Source organism: Hibiscus syriacus, unplaced genomic scaffold, assembly GCF_006381635.1.
Source record: "Hibiscus syriacus cultivar Baekdansim isolate YM2019G1 unplaced genomic scaffold, ASM638163v2 tig00111238_pilon, whole genome shotgun sequence".
Classification (NCBI taxonomy): Eukaryota; Viridiplantae; Streptophyta; class Magnoliopsida; order Malvales; family Malvaceae; genus Hibiscus; species Hibiscus syriacus.
The window spans coordinates 1,271,696-1,282,862 of record NW_024063030.1 but is presented as its reverse complement, the minus strand read 5'-3'; the positions used below and the strand labels follow the sequence as shown (position 1 = coordinate 1,282,862).

The window sequence follows — 11,167 nt, the reverse complement described above, 5'->3', positions numbered from 1 at the left end:
AGAAAGCAGTAAACAGCTACAAAGTTCACAAAACACACCTAAAATGTACATTTACAAGAAAACCTCTCCTATACAACTAGATGATCCCCTAATCTATATATAATTGTCTTAACAACATCAGTCCTACTGAAAGTAACATTGTCCAGCTGATTCTCACACTCTTTATCAATTCAGGCAATTGCTCCTCGGTTCTCCTTTGATTGTTTCTTACTCACCACATCCAATACATGAGCATTCCAGGTTAATTTCAATATAACAGTAATAAAGGATCTCCCTCTAAGCTTAGTAACAACTACCGTTGTTCCTGTTTTCAATTACCAGGTTCCCTTCTTAAAGTGCAAACTTCAATATATCCTCTCAGACCTTCTTAAAGTGCAGTCACCACTCACCATCTAAGTCCATTCCCCGACTCCTAAGCCTATCCTTTGTAGGTAACCTGCCACAATGAGCAACCAAGAGATAAAGAGCACTTAGGAATATACAAAGGACACTATATCACTCTGCAGCAAGCCAGACTGCATAAGAGTTCCCTGAAGTTGAATGTTATAGATTTTGATTGCAGCAATAAGGGTCTGTTTGTTTAGCTGTAATTGGTTTTCCAGAAAATAAATTACTGGAATTTGAATTACTGGAATTTGAATTACTGGAAAATGAATTACTGGAATTTGAATTCTGGAAAATGAATTACATTTCTGTAAAATGAATTACATTTTTGGAAAATGAATTACATTTCTGGAAAACATCTGGAAAATGTTTTATGATGTTTGGAAGATGTTATTTAACATTTTTTCGGTATATTTTAGTGAAATAAAATTTTAAAATTATATTAATTATTTATTAAAGTAATAGTACTATTATATTTTAAAAATATTAATTAGTATATTTTAATATCTTTACTAAAATTATTGAAATATATAAATAATATTATCATTATTAAATATAAAAAAATTTTTATATTTTTAAAATAAATATAATATCTTATATTATTATATATAATTGATAATTTTTATAATATTATATTATTATAAATATTAATAATATATTTAAATATTTTAATAATTAATATTTTGATGAAAATGATATTAAAATATTTTATTAATATTAAATTCATAAAATAAATTTATTTTGAGTATTTTTGCTTTGAAGTGAAAAATTCGGAAAATGACTTACGGAAAATGAATCCGTAAGTCATTTTACAGAAAACACAAAGGAAATTCTGTTACTAGGAAAATGAATTACATTCCGGAAAACGAATTACGTGAAACAAACACGGAAAAACGTTTTCCGGAAAACGAATTACGTAAAACAAACACGAGAAAACATTTTCCGAAAAACAAATTACGTGAAACAAACACGGAAATTCGGAGAAAACCAATTTCGTAATTCCAATTACAGAAACAAACAGACCCTAATGTATGCACATTTTTTCTTTCTGAAATTGAGTGATAATTGTTTGTTTGTTTGTTCAATGTTAAATCGCATGGAAATGCTGTTACAGTCCTTGCCTTCACGGAAGGTACGCTTTCATATCACTTTGGTCCATATTTTAGCCCCCTCTTATTGAAATTATGGCTTATAGTTTTCTTCTACCTACGGCAGAAGAATGGAAGAGAACAAGGGGATGGGCAGCAACAAGGTGAGAGGCCTCCAGAATGCAAGCAGCAGTAGATTTTAATTGCTGGAGTGCAGAGATGTGTGGCGGTGTTAAACCCCCATGGAAGGGGGGGATTGGGGTTTTGCAGTTTTGGTGGTTATTTATTTTTACATTTTTCATGTCATACCATGAATGAATGATTGGTTTGAGGAATCCTTGTTTTTCTTATTTTCCTTTGGGTCTGGTCTGTTTGGAATTGATAAGACCCAGGTCTGGTAGTTGAGAAAAATTTTATGTGTACGTTCCTGTCGAACACGTCTGCCTTAGTATTCTATTCTTGTGATAGCTTGTTACCAATTATTTTATGGCCACTCTTATTATAATTATTTATTTTGTGATCTCTTGCCCACACCTTTAGTGTTTTTTCTAGGGTGATTTTGCCTTTTATAGAGTTCCATTTAAGCTTTAGATGAAGCAGCCTTGATTTTGAATGAAATCAATCGGTTGTAGTTGTGTTCAAAGATGATTTTTCTGTTTCTTATTTCATAATATTTTAGTTTCTCAACCTTTTTTCTTTCTAATATTAGTTTCAAAATTTTGATTGAGCATCGTGCAAGTAAATTTTAACCCTTAAAATATATTAAAAAAAAATTACATTCTAGTCATATTTAAATATAATATTTCATAAAAAACTTAAATATCAATATTTTATAATGATAATTATATCTTTATTAATATGATATCACGATATCTATATGGATTTTTAATATCACGAATATATAAAATTTTAAATTAAATAAAGAAACTAATTTTAGATTTTTCTTTAAATAATTTAATGATAATATTTGTTTATAATCTTTAATGTTTGAATTCAAAAGTTATACCTATTTACTGTTCAAATTTAGAAGTTATGTTCAAATAAGTTTTCGAAAAAGGATAATATTTTTTCAATATTAAAATCACACGATGCATTCAAAATTCGAACTCGTTATGTTATAAGGACCCATCCACGCTCACATCGCAAACAAGAATTGCAATTAACTAAATTAAATATTATACTATAGCGAAATGACCATCCAGCTCAGTTGGTAGGGCACAATGTTTTTAACCTTGAGGTCGTGGGATCGAGTCTCACTGACGGCATTTCATAATTTGGAGGTCTCTCACGAAAGCTACTCTCAACCGGGCGTTGAGGGCAACCTACTATCTTACCTCCTCTTACCCTATTACATATGGGAATAAAGGGTCAGCATAAATATTATACTATAGCGTCCGTCGGTGAGGGTGGCTGAACTCTGAAACTTGTGGGTTCCGGTCCGGCTCCGTCACCAATCCCCAAACTGAGACTAGCAGAGTTACTGAAAAAGGAAGACATCAAATATATTCGAAGACTTCAATATTTCATTCCGATGACAATGGCAGTCAAAAGTCAAAATATCCGTCTCTAAAGTCTAAGAGTGGCCCAAATTTTGAATTTCTGAATCTAATGTGACGGCGCAACAAACGTTTAATTAATTTCCGGCCTCGCAAATATTCCACATCTCCAATCTTTTAATATCCATTCATATATACTAGATGAGTGATATGAAAAATACATTTTTAATAATTTTTTATAAAAATGATTTAAAATATATAAAAGATTTGTCTATGAATTAATTAATCTCAAATAATGATATTACAACATGAGGACGCGAGTTCAAATATAATTAAACATATATTATTTTAATTTAAGAAGAGTTCTAAATAAAAAGAAACTATATTAAACCCTAATTATTTCGCCAACGTTTCAATGAAATTAAAAAAATGAAACAAAGAAGTTGCTTTCATAGTCACAGTTGGATTAATACTAAATTTCGGATCACACGATTATTGAAATCATAGATATACAAAATTGAAGCATTCATTCTAAATATAAAATTTACCATATCCAAATTGTGTTCGTCACTCGTCCATCACCGATGACGGAGCACACCATCGTCCATTAAAAACAGTTGAAAATTCTAAAATTTTATATAAATTTTAGAAATATAGGATGTATTCTCTTTGTATTAATTAGATGATGCTGGATTACTGTGCAGGTCAGCTATATCTTCTAATTGCTTCCTGGAAGGTGGCTTCATCCCACTCGTTGCCCTACACATCATTAAATATATTAAAACCGTAATTAATATCAGTTAAAGTTAGAGATTATTTACATTAAAATGCTTACCTCAATTCTAAATCTCAAGTTAACATGACTAACTGAGCCTAGTTCTGTTATCCGAGTAGTAGCCTCAGTAGACATCAAGCTTATATTTCTTTCGAGTTTCAAGAATTCTAGCAACCGGATTAAGATATCCACTATCGGTCTTTCTCCTCTAACAGTGATTCTCAGGTGGATGATTCTTTGTTGCGATGTCGATTCGGGTACGGGTATGATCCGAATGTTTAATCTCTCATTTGATGAGCCATTGTCTTCTTCGGCAGCATCACTCGACAGATGAGCTTGTAATGACTGGTTTTTCCGATTAAGCTCCATGATTTCAGCTTTCAATGAGGCCAAGTACTCCCAAGTCCACCGACATTGTTAAAGCTTTCAAGTAATTAAATCATTTGATGCATGAAATGAATTCAATGGCGGCGGTGTACCTTGGTACCAGGAGGAAGAAGGGATCGCAATGCTTCGAAGCTTTCATTGAGCTTTTCTCGCCTTTTACGTTCCGACAACACGTGCCACAATTGACTGGCGGTGGGCCGGCTTCGCAGCAGTTGTTTACGCCTCACCGAATCTAATTCTCTGCAGAACAAAATGGCTCGTTTCAGCATGCTTTGTGGCCGTAAGCGCGTCCTCGCCGCTGCTGTCGGGGCGGCGCTGGTGCCGTAACGTTTAAAAGCAGTAGCTTTGGGGTTTTGATGGGATTTTGAAGAGGAGGATGAAGGAGAGGTTAGAACGGCAAGGATTGCTTTGGTCATCGCTGCATTTTCGCTCTCTAACGTCGGTAATCTTATATTGCTCCGAAGCTCGGACAAAGCTTGTTGCACGGCTTGCTGGTGTGGATCGAAGGCAGATGAAGACGACGCTTTAGCTAGCAGTGATGAGGGTATTGTTTCACCAGTCGGAACTTGAGGCCGAGGAGCACTTGGGGCGGTGAACATCAGATAAGAATCCGGACTACCACCTGTGGACCGTGACCTTAATGAAGATGAAGAAGAAGATGGCCTGTTGGGATCGGTGGGTTGCGGCATCTGATCTCCTCTAGCCACCGGGAACTGCCTTAAAAAATCTGCTGGGAAAAAACTTCTCATCTCCATCTCCATGTTAAACTATTAAAAAGATCATCAACTACCTCAGCGATATATATATTTGGATGGTCTTAGTTTATTGGCTTACATTTACCTTGGGAGACCCTAGTTCAATCTCGCCACTCCTGCAGCCCATGAAAACAGCCGTCTGCAATACATAAACAGACGAAAAGAAGCCCACGTCACGATTATTTCATTACTACAAACCTCGAAGTTACCATAACCTTTGACTGCAAAATGAACAAACCTTAACTCCTGCTTCCTGTAATAAAGACAAATCTCAGCGACATATATATATTATTTGGATGGTCTTAGTTTATGGCTTACATTTACCTTGGGAGACCCTAGTTCAATCTCGCCACTCCTGCAGCCCATGAAAACAGCCGTCTGCAATACATAAACAGACGAAAAGAAGCCCACGTCACGATTATTTCATTACTACAAACCTCGAAGTTACCATAACCTTTGACTGCAAAATGAACAAACCTTAACTCCTGCTTCCTGTAATAAAGACAAATAGTGTAGGTTAGGTTGCCATGTTTGTTCTCGTTAGATTTTTTTTTCTTTCGCATCAATTTCTATTTGATTAACTAATTTACCCGATAAAACTGTCGCTGTGTGTGATGAGTGCTCGGTTTGAAGATCCGGTTCCCTCAGCTCAATGTAAGGACTATAACTCCTGAAAGCAAACCCGAACGTGGCCACTGTAGCGCAGAGATCTCACTTGTTAATAGTGAAGAAAACTATACCTCTAACTGATCGAAGCAGGAGAAGAATAGGGGAAGAAGCGAGCGAAATTGTCATACTGATTATTTCGAGAGGGAATATTAATTGACGATATTCGATGAACAGCACCATAGTTTCGGGTTGGATCACGTTTACGCCATTATAAAATCCATCTAAACCGATTAAACAACTGCGAAAAATGAATCAAAATACCAGTAACTCAAATCGTAAATCACGTGCAAAGAGAAATAATATAAAGTGGTGAAGAATATCACTTTGCTTGCTGCAGCCATAAGCAAATGTATTTGCAGCCAGTCAACTGCACGAGAAATTGGAGAAACTAGAACGGGCTGCTTCATCGAGGTGGAAGACCGTCCATGCAGATGAAGAAGATCCCCCCTTTTGTATCCCTAAACTGCTGGTTACTGGCTCTCATATCATATTGATTGTTTGTTTCTGTAGAATGGTGTATCACTGCTGAGAAACTGGGCTTGTGGAAAACAATGGATGAGGAATTATCTTGTTAAAGAGAAGAGAGAGTTATGGGTCTGAAGCCTGTGGTGAAATGAATGGTAATAAAGGTGATCAAACAATGGAGAAATATATAGATAAGGGGATCTGATAAAGTGAGAACTCAGAAAAGTATTTAGGACAGAAATGATATTGATTGATACAATACAGCAATAAAAGACGAAGAACCGATATCATAGAGCTGCTGCCTACCAAGAAAGAAAGTAAAGGGTCGGTCAACCTTCAAAGTCTTTCTCGCCATCATTTGTTTGAAAAGTGTCAACGTGGGAAGAACCGGTGTTTCTTTTTGGTCATTTTCATCAGTTTAGTCTACGAAAATTAAATTATTATATTTATTTTGTAAAAAATATTCTCATTTTGTCTGAAAATTAAAATTTGGTTCAGTTATAGAAATCAATGATTGAGTCTATAAATGGCGACCCTTGTTCCCATATGTAATGAGGTAAGGGATATGTAAGATAGTAGGCTACCCAACATTAGCTTGAGAGCAGCTTCATAGGAGACCTCTAAATTATGAAAACCCTCCATGAAACTCGATCCCACGACCTCAAGGTTAAGAATCTTGTTATGTCCTCCAAATTATGAAATGCGCTCAATGATTGATCTATACTTTTTGTTAATTATATTGATAAAGACAAGTCTTTCGATTTTAATAGTTTTTTAAGAATTTAGGACTTTCTTATTCGAATATTTAGTATTAAGAATTTCATTTTAATTGATTTTTTTTTTAGAAAAAATATTTCACATTCTTTTAATACAGTTTCGACTCATATCAATTTATAACACTCCTATGATTAAAGGAGCAAATATTCACCTATTATATTCTCCTCTAATCTTTTAGAAGCATGGCCATGAGATGCAACTTTTTCGTCTAATCCTCCAAAGCATACTTCTACCGATTATCTCTTGGCATACACTTCTGCCAATGCCTCCGCATTTGCTTCAGAGTCGAGGGATATTAGCTGACCCTTATTCCCATATGTAATGGCAAGGGAGTAGGATATAGGTTGCCCCCAACGCCAGGTTGAGAGCAGCTTCCGTAGCAGACCTCCGAATTATGAAATACCCTCCGTAGGACAATCACAGTCCTTTTATTGTAAAATAATGAAAATAAATATTACAAAAAATTAATCTAATTATTAACACAGTCAGAACTAGAATTTCAACTCAAGAGAGAGCAAAGTATAATTAACCATAAAAGATAGGAGACAAATTATAATTAACTATAAAAATGAGGGGACAACTTCAAAATAAACTAAAAGTAAGATTCTAATTTAAAATTACACATATATTTTTCATAATGGGGCAATGACCTCGAGACGAGACATAATTTCGTCTCTGATATTAATCTCATCATCAATATGTTCTTATATCACATAACACAATAAAATACTATTTTTCCGAATATATAATATAACAATTTTCTCGTAACTTATAATAACAATTAATTATCCAAACATATAGAAATGAATTAATATAAATCATTTACTAATTATATCATCGATGTAAATAATTTAAATATTATATACATTTATAAACTTGCGCATGCATCGAGGAAGATTCAAAGTTCTAACCTAACATATTGAAAAAGTATGGTGATGTTGTTTGGCCCTAATTCTAAATCTGTGTTGAGCAGTTAAACTTTTTTGACCGATTATTTCTTTAACTACTGCCTCAATTAAGTCGCATAATCCCTTTTTTTACTGTACAACAATCTTCACCGTACATTACATTTATCCACATAAATTATTTGGATGTTCCAAGCTTTACTCAATCTATTTCACTCAAACTCAAAAACTCAAATTATATTTTATTTTTTAAAATATCTTATTCAGATAAAGTGTTTATTGATTTTTCATTTCCATCGCAGTAAATTTTTTATTTTTATTATAATATTTCCCAAAAAATAGGTTCAAACAATCCAATTTAACAGCGAACGAGATTCGTCTCAATTCTGTGTTGACTCTTGAGATTTTGAGAGTACTCGTGGTTTCAATTTATTTCTTTGTAATATAATTTTCACGATTTATATAAATCCCACGCTTGTAAATAATAAATATCGTATTATATACTTCTCTTAATTCGTGTTATATAATATTTATGTAAAATAATAAAATAATAATAAATTATCATTCGTAAATTTGCGTTGTTCCAAACAATTGTATTTTTTAAATCGATTATTTATCCAAACAGAGCCCAGGACGTGAAGGGCACCATTAAATCGAGAAGCAAAGGAGCGTTGCTAAAGAAGAAGAAACAAAGGCAATAGTGGCATGCACTGTGAAGGAAAGAGCCGACCTCCAAGAAAGAACTCGAGCAATGGGCAAATCGAGGTCCACGTGAATAAAATATATTCGAGAAAATTTAAATTATTTAGTTTAATTTTTCTGCCGAAACCCAAAAGGAAAAGACGAAGAAGTCATACGAGTAGGAAAATCAATGGCGGAATCACGTGGAGGTAAAAGGGGGACACGACCCACTCCAACTTTGGAGAAAATGTGAAGAAGGAAAGGCTATATCTCGAAACTCGGACACTGAAGAGGGCTTTTCCGCTCTCTCTCTCTCCTCCTCTTTATCTTCTAGCAGCTGCGAGAGGGATGAGATTCCAAGGAACGTTCTAAATCAAGTCCAATAATTTAACCCATTTTAGTAATTAACGCTACAATTGATGAAAGCAACACAGCCCAACCCTAATGATTTATTTACAAACAAAAACGAGCCATTGGTCAACATGAATGTGAATGCGTTGATTTCCCAGTGACAGTCCTCCTCATGGATGTGAACAGGCTTCTTCAACCTCTCTGTCTGTATCCCTCGTCCCTCCACAACAACATTACCGCAACTTGCTACATGTTGAAATTATATTAACGTCAACGTCACATATATATATTTAAAAATTCAAGTATTTTAATTTAAAAAAAATCATGTATTTGAAATAAAGATTTTTAGATTCTTATCACCCGTGACAGTGGACAAAAATACACTAATTTTTTTTTATTATATGCAACAACACTTTGATAACTCCACTTTTATACTTTTTAAGTTTCAAATTTCTTAAAATTCTTCTGTTTATTCGTTTAGTGAAGTTTTTAAGCTTACTATATTATAATATACCTGTCACGGAGAATGAGCTGATTTCCACATTATTGGTTTTAGGTAAAAGGGTATCTTTTACTCTTGTAGTACACTTAATTTATCGTTTTTATCCCTATCATATTTTTGCATTAATTTAACCTTCAAAGTTACTCAATTGCATCATTTTATACTATACCCCTCACTTGAAACCCTAAATTGAGGGTTTTAAGTTAGACATTAAGGTTTAGGGTTTAGGGATTATGAGTTTAGGGTTATCAGTTTAGGGTTTTAAGTTAGGGGTAGAGTATAAAATGCTGCAATTAAATAACTTTGAGGGCTAAATTGATGCGAAAATACGATAGGGGTGAAAACGATAAATTGGGTCTACTACAAAGACAAAAGTGACACTTAAGCCTTGATTTTAAAATATTATATGGTATATACTATAAATCATTGGTTTTTTTAAATAATTTTATTTGATATTATACAAATTTTTAACTAATAATGGTAATTAATTTCATTAAATAAATAATGAAAATACAACAAGATTAATAATCTTAAAAGAGGAGAGTTTACGCAATCTAAGATAGAATAATCGTATTAACCATTTGTTTCACTTAAAAACTTCAAAGAGCGAAAACTAGTCGTAAAAAATAAGATCATATAAGAAAAATATTAAAAAATTAGTCAAACAACATAAAAATATGCAAACAAACATCATCGTTGACGGTGAAAGATAAACATCATCAATACTAATATGATAATAAATCGTGATGGTACGTTGACAGTTGAGTTTATCATAGCTCAAACGTAACATATTTGAAGTGATTACGATCATTTATCTATATGAGAGAACCAAACTGATAGTCCAAAGGAGAAGTAGGTCAATAAGATAACAAAATAACATTAATCGGAGAACGAGGATAATTTAACCTTAAAATAAAAAGAAACATGTTATAAGAACAAACATAAAAATATACAATTTTCAAAATAAAATAATAAGTTTTATTAAACAAAATAACATAAAAACAAGATAGGTAAAAACAATAACTAAAAAATGAGAAAAATAAATAAAAGGTATATCAAAATACAAAATAAGTTATATATAGAGAAAACTATACTATTTTCCTAAATAGACAAGATAAAACAATCGAATAAATGATGATAAAATGAACATAAAATTGATATAAAAAAATCACTAAAGTTCATTTTATTGTAAAACTGACATATTCATATAATATTTTAAAATTTATTATTAATTTGATATAAAGAGTAGGAAAATTGAGTCGATATATTAATATTATAATGAATTTTTATAATATTTATTTAAATTGTTTAATTAATAAATTAAATATTATTATTCTATATCAAAATAATTTATATCTTAAAGATTGTGGTTCAAATATTAATCTCTACTTAAATTTTTAATAAATATAATATTTTTATATTCAAAAATAAATCATGATCATCATATAATAATTTTAGGTAAGCTATACATTTAGTATCTTTACTACTATTTTTGTTTTGTTTTGATCATCTAACTAATTATTAAAAAATTATACTTAATGTTATATTTTAGTTATCTACTAGTAAAAAAATTAACAAAATTGCTGACGTGTTATTTTATTTTTTTAATGATATCATGATATTATTTATGGTGACACATTAATATCACCGTTAATTTTTTAACGAGTAACAAAAAAACTAAAACTAAATATTATATGATTTTAAAAAATAGTTAGATAATCAAAATGGATCAAAGTGATAATTAAAATATTAAAAGTATAGCTTACCCTAAGTTTTTTAACTTATTAAATATGATAATGTATTCTACGTTAAAAGTAAAAAAATCTGTAAAAAGGTTTCCATTTTTGACAGGATCATAGTGTACGAAACCCATGTTTCCGTGGCCTATATTGGGTTTAATTCATAGCCAGGCTAAGGCTAAGGGTTTTTCAC

General features: G+C 32.1%; 1 pseudogene; it reads right to left on the bottom strand.

The window, feature by feature from the left end:
- Positions 1-3,656: 3,656 nt before the first annotated feature.
- LOC120157212 lies at positions 3,657-6,374 on the bottom strand (annotated as a pseudogene).
- Positions 6,375-11,167: the final 4,793 nt, after the last annotated feature.